This window comes from Chiloscyllium plagiosum, unplaced genomic scaffold, assembly GCF_037043375.1.
Source record: "Chiloscyllium plagiosum isolate Xiang-an unplaced genomic scaffold, Cpla_swu_hap1 HiC_scaffold_39, whole genome shotgun sequence".
NCBI lineage: Eukaryota > Metazoa > Chordata > Chondrichthyes > Orectolobiformes > Hemiscylliidae > Chiloscyllium > Chiloscyllium plagiosum.
The window spans coordinates 67,062,008-67,076,241 of record NW_028270177.1 but is presented as its reverse complement, the minus strand read 5'-3'; the positions used below and the strand labels follow the sequence as shown (position 1 = coordinate 67,076,241).

At 46.8% G+C, this 14,234-nt stretch overlaps 1 pseudogene; it reads right to left on the bottom strand.

Annotated features, from left to right (window-relative positions):
- Window positions 1-314: 314 nt before the first annotated feature.
- LOC148138750 (cyclic AMP-responsive element-binding protein 1 pseudogene) lies at window positions 315-9,103 on the bottom strand (annotated as a pseudogene).
- Between the last annotated feature and the right edge of the window lie 5,131 nt (window positions 9,104-14,234).

The following is a 14,234-nucleotide window of genomic DNA, read 5'->3' as shown; positions in this document are numbered from 1 at the left end:
GATAGTTTCCAAATCCTCACCTACCTTTGTCTCTTTGCTAGTTACTGGAAAGATATTAGTATCCTCCACTGTGATATCCCATAACTAAATGCTTCTTCTCATTTTCCAAAGGACCAACATTTACTTTAGCCATTCTTTTCTCGTTATATATATTTATATAAACTTTTCCTTTCTGTCTTTGTAATCTGTGCTAGTTTATTTTTCTCATGTTCTATATTACTTTTCTTTATAGCTCCTGTGGCTTTCGGTTGACCTTTAACATTTTCCCAGTTCTAGTTTCATGCTGTTTTTGGCCACTTTGTCCGACTTCTCTTTCAACTTGATTTTCCAGAACAGCAACCCAATTCTCCAAGCATTTCACATACTATTTCTTCTTGCAATGGTACTCTCGAGCTGCTTCCCTGTTTCTCATGAGGCAGACCTCACGTTTACGAGTGGTTTCTTCAGCATTCTGGGGCTGGCTTTGCAGGACTGGTGAAGATGCCATAACCATTCCCTGGTCAGCAGTGGAGTTAGGAGTTGTGCGGATCTGATAGGTTTGGACATCTCCAGCAGCATCTTGAACAAGCATTTGGCTGCCCGGCACAAAGATTTGCGGTCCATCAGAGCTCTGTGCATACTGTATAATGGCTGCTCCAACCTTGGCTGTCGCTGTATTGGTCATTGTTCATGTGTGGAGTCCTTGCATTTAATCTGTACCATTGTTGGCCAGCTGAATTGCTTCCCCCTGTGTCATAGCAATGTATTGTCCACTGCTAACCTGATAGATGGGTGTCTGCATCATCGTTGTAGTAATGGTTGAGACAGTCTCTTCTTCTGATTTCTCCTCATCGATTTCTTGGCACACTGGGGGGATCAGAAGAAAGTTCATTCAGGATTTTCCTGTATGAAGGCCGTCTCGATAGAATTTCTCTACGTTTCTGAGAGTCAGTCGTGCTATCCACAGATTCCTGGGAGTCTTCATTTTAAAGTATAGTAGAAATCTGAGCAGTCTGAACTTGAGGGGACTGCGTGACTGAGGACTGAGCTGCTTGGATAACTACTTGGACTTGAACAGTCTGCCCATTCGGCAATTGCACTAAAGTTACTGCTGGACTTGTTGTTCATTGGATCCCAGGCATGGTTTCCTGCATGATCACATGATATATTAATGATCTGGATGAAGGGATGGGGGCATTCCAACGAAGTTTGCTGATGATACGAAGTTAGGCAAGTAGTACTAAGGAAGTGGGGAGGCTGCAGAAGGATCTAGACAGTTTGGGAGAGTGGTCCAGGAAATGGCTGATGGAATTCAACGTGAGCAAATGCGAGGTCTTGCACTTTGGAAAAATGAATACGAACATGGACTACTTTCTAAACGGTGAGAAAATTCATAAAGCCAAAGTACAAAGGGATCTGGGAGTGCTAGTCGAGGATTCTCTAAAGGTAAACATGCAGGTTGAATCCGTGATTAAGAAAGCGAATGTGATGTTGTCATTTATCTCAAGAGGGTTGGAAGAGAAAAACAGCGATGTGCTACTGGGACTTTAAAAAGCTCTGGTTAGGACCCATTTGGAGTACTGTGTCCAGTTTTGATCCCCACACCTCAGGAAGGGCATACTGGCACGAGAGCGTGTCCAGCGGAGATTCACACGGATGATCCCTGGAATGGTAGGTCTAACATATGAGGAATAGCTGAGGATCCTGGGATTGTATTCATTGGAGTTTAGAAGGTTAAGGGAGATCTATTAGAAACTTACAAGATAATACATGGCTTGGAAAGGGTGGACACTCGGAAATTGTTTCTGTTAGGTGAGGAGACTAGGACCGGTGGGCACTGCCTTAGAATTAGAGGGGATAAATTCAGAACAGAAATGCGGAAACATTTTTTCAGCCAAAGCGTGGGGCCTGTGGAATTCATTGCCATGGAGTGCAGTGGAGGCTGGGACGCTAAATGTCTTCAAGGCAGAGATTGATAAATTCTTGATGTCTCAAGGAATTAAGAGCTACGGGGAGAATGTGGGTAAGTGAAGTTGAAATGCCCATCAGCCATAATTAAATGGCGGAGTTGACTTGATGGGCCGAATGGCCTTACTTCCACTCCTATGTCTTATGGTCTTATGGTCTAATTTGATCACTTTCCTCAGATACCCATTGCTGAGTATGCCTTTTCATACAGTCCTTCCATTTCACTGGAATAGACCTTTGTAAAATGTCTTTGAAACTCTTCCACTGCTCATCAACTTCCCACCATAAAATTTTTGTTTCCAGTCTACTTTATCCAGATTCTCTCTTATTCCCTTGTCCCTTAATGTTTCTGTTGCTTAGCTGCTGAGTCGCGCCACAATCAACACTGCAATTGGGAGGAAGGGGCGGAACTGGAGGACAGAGCAGCGTCCGGTCCTCCAAACAGAGTGAGTGAGGAGCGGGACCAATGCATTCTCGGGAGTGAACGCTTCAGCATTGGTCAGAAAGTAAACTGTTTTGCAGGATTGATCATTCTCACGACATAGTGGAGTATTATCCCCTCTCATAAAACAATGTGAGGTTTTAAAGAAATCGTTAAGATGTAAATCTGACAATGTACATATTTCCAATCGATTTACACAACTCGAGTAACAAACTTATTTTCAAATTCCCAGAATGATTGGAAATTTACATACTTGGCCGGTATGATTAAGTTGGATGGAAAAATGTATTTGGATATGAACCATCTCAATGACTGTAACTCGACAGAGCAATTGCTAATGTCTAATATTTCTCCCGTGATTCTATGCAGTTATGAATATTCTCTATAAACTCACTGATAATCTTCGATGCACGCGCAGTTTGGTTTCTATGAAGGGCATGCGCAGTGTCACATTAACCAGGACACGGCGAGACTTGGAGCAGCTTTCTCCGGGTGCGGCTACGCTCGGCTTCAGAGAGTGGCGTGTGGGAGACTCACTGGGAGAAAGGAGCGGAGAGAATTCACAAGACGCGGATATAGGTGAAAAAACCCGAAAAAGACCCTCCAGGCCCTGATAAGGAGATGGTGGTCTCTGTCGGGAAAGCGGCCCAGGGTGACGGCCGCCATTTGTTTGAGGGAAGAGGGAGTGCGGACCTCAGAGCCGCCATCTTGGGAAGGTCAATGTGCAGGTGGGCGGGGCTATTGGTGTCGAGGACAATTGGAGGAAAGACCCACCTTAGATTACTTCACTAAAGACATGAATGCACCCGGTGGATTTTTCTTAACATCAGCAATTGTTTAATACTCACTCACAGGTTTTTAGTTACATCTTTTTTGAAGCATTTAATTCACATTCAATCATTTGCAATGGTGGGATTTGAACCTGTGTCCAGAGCACACTTGCTGAGTTTCTGGATAAATTGTTCCACAATAATGCCAATAGGCCATCACTTCGCCTGCTCACAAGTTGCGCATCCCAGTGCAACAAGAATCAAAACCCTTTCTTCCTGCACAATTGTTTGATCTTGCACTCTGGTGATATTACTTAGTAACTCTCCATGTGGTATCCCTCACTGTGTGGGTCGAATTGTTGCCTCTGTCAGTGTCCCTCGCTCTTGCAGCTACTCCAGATCCTGAGCAAACAGAATTCTCCACTCCAGATAGACGATGGAGACTGGGGTGTTCCAGATTTCTGTCGGACTCAGTGCCATTTGACATGTGTAGCCATCACTGCATCATTCTAATTTCCAATTCTGTTTATCTGTCTGTAGGTACTCAGGAAGGTCCTGACCTAATAGACTTCCCAGCTGCTGGGTGTCTAATCCATCCCTCATTGAAGATGGTTTGTCAGCCAGAGAGACACAGGGCAGGGAGATCTGGAGTGAGGTAAGATCACTCACAGTGCAGAGAGCAATGAGAGGGCTCCAAACATCAGTTAACAGGACATGACATAGCTATAGTGCTGGAAGGGGAGCACAATACAGACACACCCCAGGTTCGGTCACCGCCTTTACTGCAAGTTTTGTTGTACTAAGACAACATCGGGAGTGTCACAGTTATCAATCCAAGCCTGTGCTGTCGTAGTGAGCATCAGTACAAAAGAGGGGAAAGCAGGCCTTCCACGAGAGGGTGGGAATGCTGTCTGGGAATGTTCCATTCTGTGTTCCCTCTCCCACACTGTATCTATGGCTTGTCATGTGGATCAGTCATTCTAATGCTAAAAACAGTTCCTATCTCTGTACTTTCCTCCCCTCTCACCAATCATTTCATACGTTTGAACCTGCTCCAGTCCAGACGACCATCCATATCTCTGTAACTTACTTCAGTCTCGACAACATGCCTTGTCACGAGAGTCCACTCCCCCAATAACGCAAGACTTAGGGTCTGTTTCTGTGCTGCATGACTCTCTGGCCGAAGTCACCAATGCTGGCCAGGTTTCCTGAACTGAATGAGTTGCATTTCCCTGCGTTTGGCCCATGGCCCTTCAAACTTTCTCCCCTCCATGTTCCTGCCCAAATGTCTTTTCCATGTTGTAATTGTTCTTGTTTCTCCCATGTGCCACTGGCAGTCCATTCTGTATATGAACCGTCCTCTGTGGAAAATGTTGCCCCTCAGCTCCCTAAGTAAATCTTTGCTCTCGGTCACTCCTCAGGCCTTACCCATTCTGCTGTGGGACACAACACCTCCCTGGTACAGACTCCCCTTAGGCTTTACCCATCCTGCTGTGGGACTGAACTCCTCCCTGGTAAAGTCTAATCTTGAGCCTTTCCCACCCTGCTGTTGGACACAACCCCGCTTGGGTACAGTTTTCCCTCTGGCCTTACCCATTCTGCTGTGCAACACATTCCATCCCCAGTACAGACTGTCCTCAGGCCTTTCGCATCTTGCTGTGGGACCGAACTCCTCCCTGGTACAGTCTACCCTTGAGGCTTACCCATCCTAATTTGGGACGCATACCCTCCCCAGTACAGATTACTCTCTGGCCTTAACCGTCTTGCTGTGGGATACAACCCCTCTGAGGAACAGACTCCCCTCGAGCCTTACCCATCCTGCTGTGAGACACAACCTCTCCCTGGTGCAGACTCTCCTCGGGCCTTAACCGTCTGGCTGTGGGACACAACCCCTCCCCAGTACAGTCTACCCTTGAGCCTTACCTGTCCTGCTTTGGGTCGCATACCTTCCCTGGTACAGAGTACCCTCGGGCCTCACCCTTCCTGCCGTGGGACACAACCGCTCCCCAGTATAGACTCTTGACTGGCCTTAACCATCCTGCTGTGGGACACAACCCCTCCCCAGTTCAGACTCCCCTCGAGCCTTATCCATCCTGTTGTGGGACACAACCCCTCCCCAGTTCAGACTCCCCTCGAGCCTTATACATCCTGCTGTGGAACACAACCCCTTCCCGGGACAGACTCCCCTCGGGCCTTCCCCATCCTGCTGTGGAACACAACCCCTCCCCAGGTCAGACTCCCCTCGAGCCTTCCCCATCCTGCTGTGGAACACAACCCCTCCCCAGGTCAGACTCCCCTCGAGCCTTCCCCATCCTGCTGTGGGACACAACCCCTCCCTAGGTCAGACTCCCCTCGAGCCTTACCCATCCTGCTGTGGGACACAACCCCTCCCCAGTTCAGACTCCCCTCGAGCCTTATCCATCCTGCTGTGGAACACAACCCCTCCCCAGTTCAGACTCCCCTCGAGCCTTATCCATCCTGCTGTGGGACACAACCCCTTCCCGGGACAGACTCCCCTCGAGCCTTATCCATCCTGCTGTGGGACACAACCCCTTCCCGGGACAGACTCCCCTCGAGCCTTATCCATCCTGCTGTGGAACACAACCCCTCCCCAGGTCAGACTCCCCTCGAGCCTTCCCCATCCAGCTGTGGGACACAACTCCTCCCCAGTTCAGACTCCCCTCGAGCCTTCCCCATCCAGCTGTGGGACACAACCCCTTCCCGGTACAGACTCCCCTCGAGCCTTACCCATCCTGCTGTGGGACACAACCCCTTCCCGGTACAGACCCCCCTCGGGCCTTACCCATCCTGCTGTGGGACACAACCCCTTCCCGGTACAGACTCCCCTCGAGCCTTATCCATCCTGCTGTGGAACACAACCCCTTCCCGGGACAGACTCCCCTCGGGCCTTCCCCATCCTGCTGTGGAACACAACCCCTCCCCAGGTCAGACTCCCCTCGGGTCTTCCCCATCCTGCTGTGGAATACAACCCCTCCCCAGGTCAGACTCCCCTCGAGCCTTCCCCATCCAGCTGTGGGACACAACCCCTCCCCAGTTCAGACTCCCCTCGAGCCTTATCCATCCTGCTGTGGGACACAACCCCTCCCCAGTTCAGACTCCCCTCGAGCCTTATCCATCCTGCTGTGGGACACAACCCCTCCCCAGTTCAGACTCCCCTCGAGCCTTATCCATCCTGCTGTGGGACACAACCCCTCCCCAGTTCAGACTCCCCTCGAGCCTTATCCATCCTGCTGTGGGACACAACCCCTCCCCAGTTCAGACTCCCCTCGAGCCTTATCCATCCTGCTGTGGGACACAACCCCTCCCCAGTTCAGACTCCCCTCGAGCCTTATCCATCCTGCTGTGGAACACAACCCCTTCCCGGGACAGACTCCCCTCAGGCCTTCCCCATCCTGCTGTGGAACACAACCCCTTCCCGGGACAGACTCCCCTCGGGCCTTATCCATCCTGCTGTGGGACACAACCTCTGCCCGGTACAGACCCCCCTCTGGCCTTACCCATCCTGCTGTGGGACACAACCCCTCCCCAGTTCAGACTCCCCTCGGGCCTTCCCCATCCAGCTGTGGGACACAACCCCTCCCCAGTTCAGACTCCCCTCGAGCCTTATCCATCCAGTTGTGGGACACAACCCCTGCCCGGTACAGACTCCCCTCGGGCCTTCCCCATCCTGCTGTGGGACACAACCCCTCCCCAGTTCAGACTCCCCTCGAGCCTTATCCATCCAGCTGTGGGACACAACCCCTGCCCGGTACAGACTCTCCTCGGGCCTTACCCATCCTGCTGTGGGACAGGTTGATAATTGTATTGAATAGTATCCCTCCAGTGTGGAAACAGGCCCTTAGTCCAGCAAGTCCACACTGACCCACGATAGATACCCTGCTCAAAATAGCTTCAAAATACATAGAAACAGTGATCACTGAATTGGGTAAAAACTCCACAGTTACATTGGGCAGTTTAAAAGTCTCGCTGTATTGTTGATATGTTCCTTTTCTTCAAACAGGTAACATTTTTATTAAAGCAGCAGATGTTCATTGTGAGAGTGTCTCTGTTAAACTAGAATCTGTTCTGTTCTCTGTGTAACAGGCTGTTGTTGTGTGCGATGGACTGTCACTAACAGTGTAATTGACCTGTGAGTCCTTGATCAGGTTTCCTTTGTCTGTAAATCTAATAATCAGTGAACTATGCATCTGCTCTTCTTAGCGAAAACAAAGAATCATTTCTCAACGAAAAAACGGCACATCACAAAGCTATTTCATGGATTTCTGGCACACACCACCTACCAATGTATCTGGTAAGTCTGTTTCCTGAATAATTCTGAACTCTATCTGTAACTCTAAAAGTGTCTGTATTGCTTGTCAGTTGGTTGAGCATTCAGCCTCTTTGTTCTGAGCTGTTGTGATGCAGGCGGTGGCTTCATTCTGTCTCTGCCAAGTTTGTTTTCTCCTTCTGCTGTGATTCTGGGAGATTCCTTTCTGCAGGTGAGAATATTCAGTGACTGAACATTGAATGATTTTGACTCTAACAGAGCAGTGGCCTTGTTTTCAGCTCATTATTCACTTTCCATTTCCTGGTTGTGTTGAATGTTACAGAAACAGACTCTGAGCAATGTTTCCATTCACTTGTATTAGATTCATTGACAGCCACGTGGTCAGTCAGTTTCAGGCCAATGGATCAGTTTCTCTGTCCTATTAGATGGTGGCCACTTGCACAGTTTCCAATGGTTCACCTCAGTGTCAGGCCGTCAGCTGCTGAAACCCTCCATCCAGCATTTGTTCTCTCTCACCATGACTACTCCAATACAGTTCCAGCTTGTTTCCCACATTCTACCTCCATATACTCACGATCGCCTCAGGTTCTACTGTCAGTATCCTTACAGCAAGTCACGTAAGTCATCCACCTCCATTTCACGCTGCTCTACATTACATTCAGTCCAAATATAATTTCAGAATTCCATTCATTGCGTTTAGAAACACCCATGATCTTGTCCTGTCCAAGCATCCAGGTTCCATCAGGTAGGTGGGTGTCCGCGTGGTTGGGTTGGAGCAAGAGCAGGAAACTGAGGATCGTACAGGGGACAAATATGGTGTTGGATGCGGGATGTTTAAGGAGAGAGAGCTGGTGCATTGTTGGGGATAGCTTCTCAGGGGAGTAGCACAGCGGTAGCCAGGTCTATAATACTCAATGGCCTGAGTTATCGGAAGAGGTTGGACAAGCTGGGACATTTTTCTTCAGAGGACAGGAGACATAAGGGAGATCTTATAGAAATGTATATGATCATGAGAGGCATGGATAGGGTGAATGCATTCAGTCTTTTTCCCAGGGTGGAAGAATTGAGGACTAGAGGGCATCAGTTTAACGTTAGAGGGGAAAGAATAAAAGGGAACGTTAGCAGCAACCTTTTTACACAGATGCTGATTCTCATACGGAATGAGCTGTCAGTGGAAGTGGCTGAGGCAGGTACATTAACAACATTTAAAAGGCATTTGGACAAATACATGGATAGGAAAGGATTAGAAGGAGATGGGGCATGGGCAGGGAAATGGGGTGACCATAGATGGACATTATGGTTGCCAGGGATCAGTCTGGCCCTTAGGGCCTCTCTCTGTGCTGTAGGACTCTATGACTCTATAACTGACTCTGCTGTAGACCAAGGTCGGGCAAAATCCAAGGGAGCGAAAATGGGAGGAGAAGCACTAGTTGGGGGCATAGACAGCTGTTACTGTGGCTGCGTCTGAGACTGTTGTATCCCTGGTGCCTGGTCAAGGACATCTCTGAGCATTTGCTTGAAATTCTGAATTGGGAGAATGGGAGGCCAGAGGTCATTGCTACCAACGACACGAGTAGAAAGAGGGATGAGATCCTGAGGAGTAAGCACAGGAAGTAGGGAACGACTGAAAAGCAGAACCTTGAGGCTAGTAATCATTGCGTTAACACCAGTCCCTTGTGCTTGTGAGACAAGGAATTGAAAGATAGCAGAGATGAATGCATGGCTGAAGAGCTGGTATAGGGGGAAGAGTTTCAGGATCTTGAATAATTGGGACCTGAACTAGAGGGGAACTGATATCCTCACTGGGAGGCTTGTTCCTGCTACAAGGGAAGGGTTTAACCTAGAATGGCAAGGTCCTGGGAATCACAGCAGCAGGGCAGCACGTGGGGGGTAAGGAAGGTCGGAAGATGTATACGAGTCAATCAGAAAGGAAATACAGAGAAATGAACACCATTGTACGAATGGGCTGATTGTGTTAATATCAACACAAGGCGCAACATAGTTAAAGTAGATAAGCACAGATCCGATATTGTGGCCATTCCAGAGATTTGGTTCGGAGAAGAATAGGACTGGCTGCTCAATATTCCAGGGTTTCATTGTTTCAGATGAGATGGAGAGGAGGGTAAAAGAGGTGGAGGAGCTGCATTACCAATCGGGTGAATGTTATGTCTGCACCCAGGACATACTGGAGGGGCTCGCCCACTGAGGCAACGTGGATAAGAAGGATGCAGTTAATGGGATTATACTATAGGACCCTCAATCTGCCAACGATACCTCGAGGTACAAATATCTTGGCAGAATATCTCGGCAGAGGCAATAACAACAAAGTTCTCAAAGTGTCTTTAACTTCCCCACCATTTGCTGGCACTACTTTAGAGCAAGAGGCTGAGACGGTGCAGAGTTTATTAAGTGTATCCAAGAGGGTTTCTTGAAATAGTAGTGTAAAGGAGGGGTAGGGGCCATAGTGGACCTTATATTGCTGAATGAGCCTGGCCAGGTGACTGACCTTTCAGTGGGAGACCATTTTGGAAACAGTGATCACAACTTAAGTTTTTTTTTAAGGCAGCTACGAATAAATGGGATGTTTCTAAATTGTGGGATTGCAAATGATGTCAGTATTAGGCAGGAGCTAGGGAGTGTTAATTGGGAGGAGCTGACATCAGACAATGCCACATTGGGCACGTGGGAGTTAGTTAAAGGCTTGCTGATTGGAGTTCACGACCAGCATGTTCCAGTCAGGAGGAGGGATAAGGCTGGTAATGTAAGGGCCCCTTGGATAACAAGGGAGGCTGGGAATTTAGTCAAAAGGGGAAAAACACAAGCCTATGCAAGGTTTGGGAAGCTAGAATTGGGCATGGCATGTGAGGAACGTGAAAAAACAAAAGCTGGAAGGAACCTGAACCGGGAATGAGCAGAGCAAGGAGGGGCATGCCCTTCGCAAGGAGGGTTAAAGAGCATCCCAAATCGTTCTGGAAATAATTACCCACAAGAGGATGTGAACATGGATTGTTACAGCGCAGTACAGGCCTTTTGGCCCTCAATGTTGCACCGACCTTTGAAAATAATCTGATGCCTATCTAACCTACACCCTTCCAATATTACCCATATGTATGTCCAATGCCCATTTAAATGCCCTTTGCGTCGGCAATTCTACTACTGTTGCAGGCAATTAAGTCACCTCTCGACCTTCTTCTTTCCAACTAAAACAGCCTCCATTCCCTCAGCCTTTCCTTTGTAAGACCTTCCTTTCATACCAGGCAATATCCTAGTAAATCTACTCTGCCGTCTTTCCACAGCTTCCACATTACTTGGAAAGAAGTCTGGCCAGTCAAGACTAAAGGAAGGAACTTGTGCTTGAAGTCAGTGGAAGTGGACGAGATCCTAAATAATTACTTTGCATCGGCATTCACCCAGGAAAAGGATATTGGGGATAATGAGATTTGTGTGGAGTATGCTAATGTGCTCGGGTATTTTTGAGGTCGAAAAAGAAGCATTAGATTTCTTGAACAGCATTAAAATGGATTAATCCCGAGGATCCGACGGTAGCTACCCCAGGTTATTGAGAAAGGCAAGACAGGAGATCTTTGGGGTCTTGGACATGATTTTTGAGTCCTCACTTGCCAGTGTAAAGGTCGCAGAGGACTGGTGAGTAGCTTATGGTGTTCCTCTCTTCAAGAAGGGAAATAGGGACAATCCAGGAAATTATAGCCTGGTGAGTCTCACCTCAGTGGTTGGGAAGCTTTGGACAGAATTTTTACGGATAGGATTTATGCGCATTTGGTAAAGAATGACCTAATTAGGGACAGTCAGCGCAGCGCCATGAGATGCACAGGGTTGACGGTCAAAATGTTTTACCCAGAGTTGAAATATCTTTACGAGAGAATGTGCATTTAAGGTGAGAGGGGGAGAGCTCAAAGGAGATGTGAGGGGTAATGTGTTTTCCACAGAGAGTGGTCGGAATCTGGAACATGTTGCCAGGGATGGTGGAGGAGGCAGAAATGAGAGGGTTGTTTAAGGGGTTTTTGGGTGAGCATGTGAATATACAAGGATATGGAACAAAGATAGGAAGAAAGGATGAGTTTAATTTGGTGTCACATTCAGCACAACGTTCTGGGCTGAAGGGCCCGCTCCTGTGCTGTACTGTTCTTTGTTGTGTTTCTTTTGTTACAACATGACGGTGACCCCCTCTGTTAGTTAAACCAAACACCCAGAAAAGTTCACCTCCCCACATAATCTGTTAAAGTCTTAGTGACAGAAAACTCACACATTCCACTATTTAAAGAAAATAGCATTAATCTATTTTTAACTCAAAGTGAATATTAAACAACTATTCATAAATCTAAGCTCTCCCTTTCTCTTCACTGCATATTATCTGCCTCCAGCCCTATGACTATATGTTATTTCAATAAGACACTTATTAAAATTACATCAATTTAATTTCTAACCCACACAGTGACTCGTGAATTTTGTGTCTTTCTGCTTCTGGCTGAGGATCTCCCTGGGTCGTCGTTGTCTTCTTTTACTCCGAGTTTGTTTCATATGGAAAGGTACCCTTTGATTGAGAGACTTTCCTAATTTATTGGTGAGCAAGATGTTGACTCTCCCAGACAGCAGTTACTCTCTGACCAATTTTTAAAATGTCCACATTTTATACGCCCCCATCAGATCATCTCATTGGCTTGATGCTGGCAAAACAATAAATTCAAACTCAATTGGGTTTTAGAATCTTGGGATATAATTTAAACTGTTAGGTTAAATTTGAATTTTGTCAAAACAGCAACCAACATAGGTCTATATTTCACAGCCAAATGTTACATTTGTTTCTTTTCCCAGTACACTTTGGCTTGCTGGCTAGTCATATACAGTACACAGTTCAGAAGAGTGTTCTCTCCCTCTTAAAGATAGAGTACACACCTTCAACTTTATAACACTTTGAGCATTACCTTATCAGAAAGTTCGTTTATTAAAGTGACAAGCAGTAGATTGTTTACATAACCTTTTTGGCTTAATATTTCAATTTCAACATAAATTGTGTTTGTGTTTGTGAGAGGATCATGTTGCTGTGTGCAACAGACTGTCACTAATAAGATTATGCTCCCAATAATGCAGATTTCCTTTGTAAATTCTGCATGAATTGATTTAAACACCTGAAAAGGGATTTGGCTTTCCAATGTGATTTCCATCAATGCACTTATTGGAACCTCAGGCAGACAGATAGACCCAGATGGGTGCAAATTTGTTTTCCTCACTGAAGGAAGCACACGTTGCCATCAGAGTGTTTGTAACAGAGGGGCACCAACTTATTCCTGGTTCTGGAGATTGTTGAATAAGTGGGTGAGATTCCGATATCCTGTACTGCATGTGATAAGAGGTGTTTTCATTGAATTGGATATTATGACCAAAGAGATTGGCAGGATTGATGTTGGCAGCTGTCTCTGCTGATAGGAATCTACGATGGGTCACAGTCTCAGGACTGGAGAGCAGCCTGAGTGACTGACATAAGGAGAAATGACTTCACTCAAACACGTGGGAATCTGTGATCATTTCCACCTCACGAACGGAATCACTGACTACATTCCAGAGAATAATTTGCAATGTTTGCAATACTAAGTGGATCAAAAGATGTTGCAGAAACTGGGTGAGTTCTGAAAAGTTAACGATGATGTTCCTAAAATGAACACAAATGGTGTGGCTGCTGCAAATTTGAAACAGACCGGCAGCTAATGTAGAGAGAGAGAAGCAGAGTTAATGTTTTGCATTTGATTAGATTAGATTACTTACAGTGTGGAAACAGGCCCTTCGGCCCAACAAGTCCACACCGACCCGTCGAAGCGCAACCCACCCAGACCCATTCTCCTACATCTAACACTACGGCCAATTCAGCTAACCTGCACATCTTTGTGACTGTGGAAAGAAACCCAAGCACCCAGAGGAAACCCATGCAGACACAGGGAGAATGGGTGGAGTTTGCACAGTCAGTCGTCTAAGGCGGGAAATGAACCCGGGTCTCTGGCGTTGTGAGGCAGCAGTTCTTACCACTGTGCCACCGTGCTGCCTACAATCTTTTAATCAGAAAAAAGAATGTTATTAAGCTGCAGTCAGGCTCCTGGGGCTAAATGGTATCGTTCTGTCTGTGTTGCTAAAGTTTTTTTGGGAGAAACAATCCCCTCATTTGCTTGGCTTGGCTGTGGCACTGTGATTGCGCTATTGAAACAGCAAGGACTCTTTCTGAGTCTCATTGATGTCTGGGTGTAAATTAGGGTCCATTGTTCATCGCTGACTCTGGAGGCAGTTCTGATACATGGGAATATTCAATTTAAAATGCTGATCTTGCAAAATAGCAAGGTTTTTTTCCCAGACAGGGAATCAGACGTCCATTACTGATCCTCACTGACCATGACAGGATTCAAACCGAGAGATTTATTTTTGTGACTGACACAGTCAGATGTGGTATACAGTAGCTCTCACAGTCCTGTCCTTCCACACACCCCGGCTTCTGGACTCTGAATCAGAGGATCTCGATGGAGAAACACTTCCAGCAGTTGGGACAATTCAGGAGATACCCAATATACACATTCTCCCTCAGGGGGAATCCCTGAAAAGTGGTCTGTCAGGTTCATAATGGATATTTCTTTAATATTTACTCAGTGAATTCCTAGAACAGAGAGATTAATTGGAGGCCCAGATTGTCAGCTTGAAGAGTAGTCACTGCTTTGGTGTAGGAAATGGAAAGGTATCATTTGGATTGTTCATTTCACCCATTTGTAGAGGGAGCTATTGCTTTCCA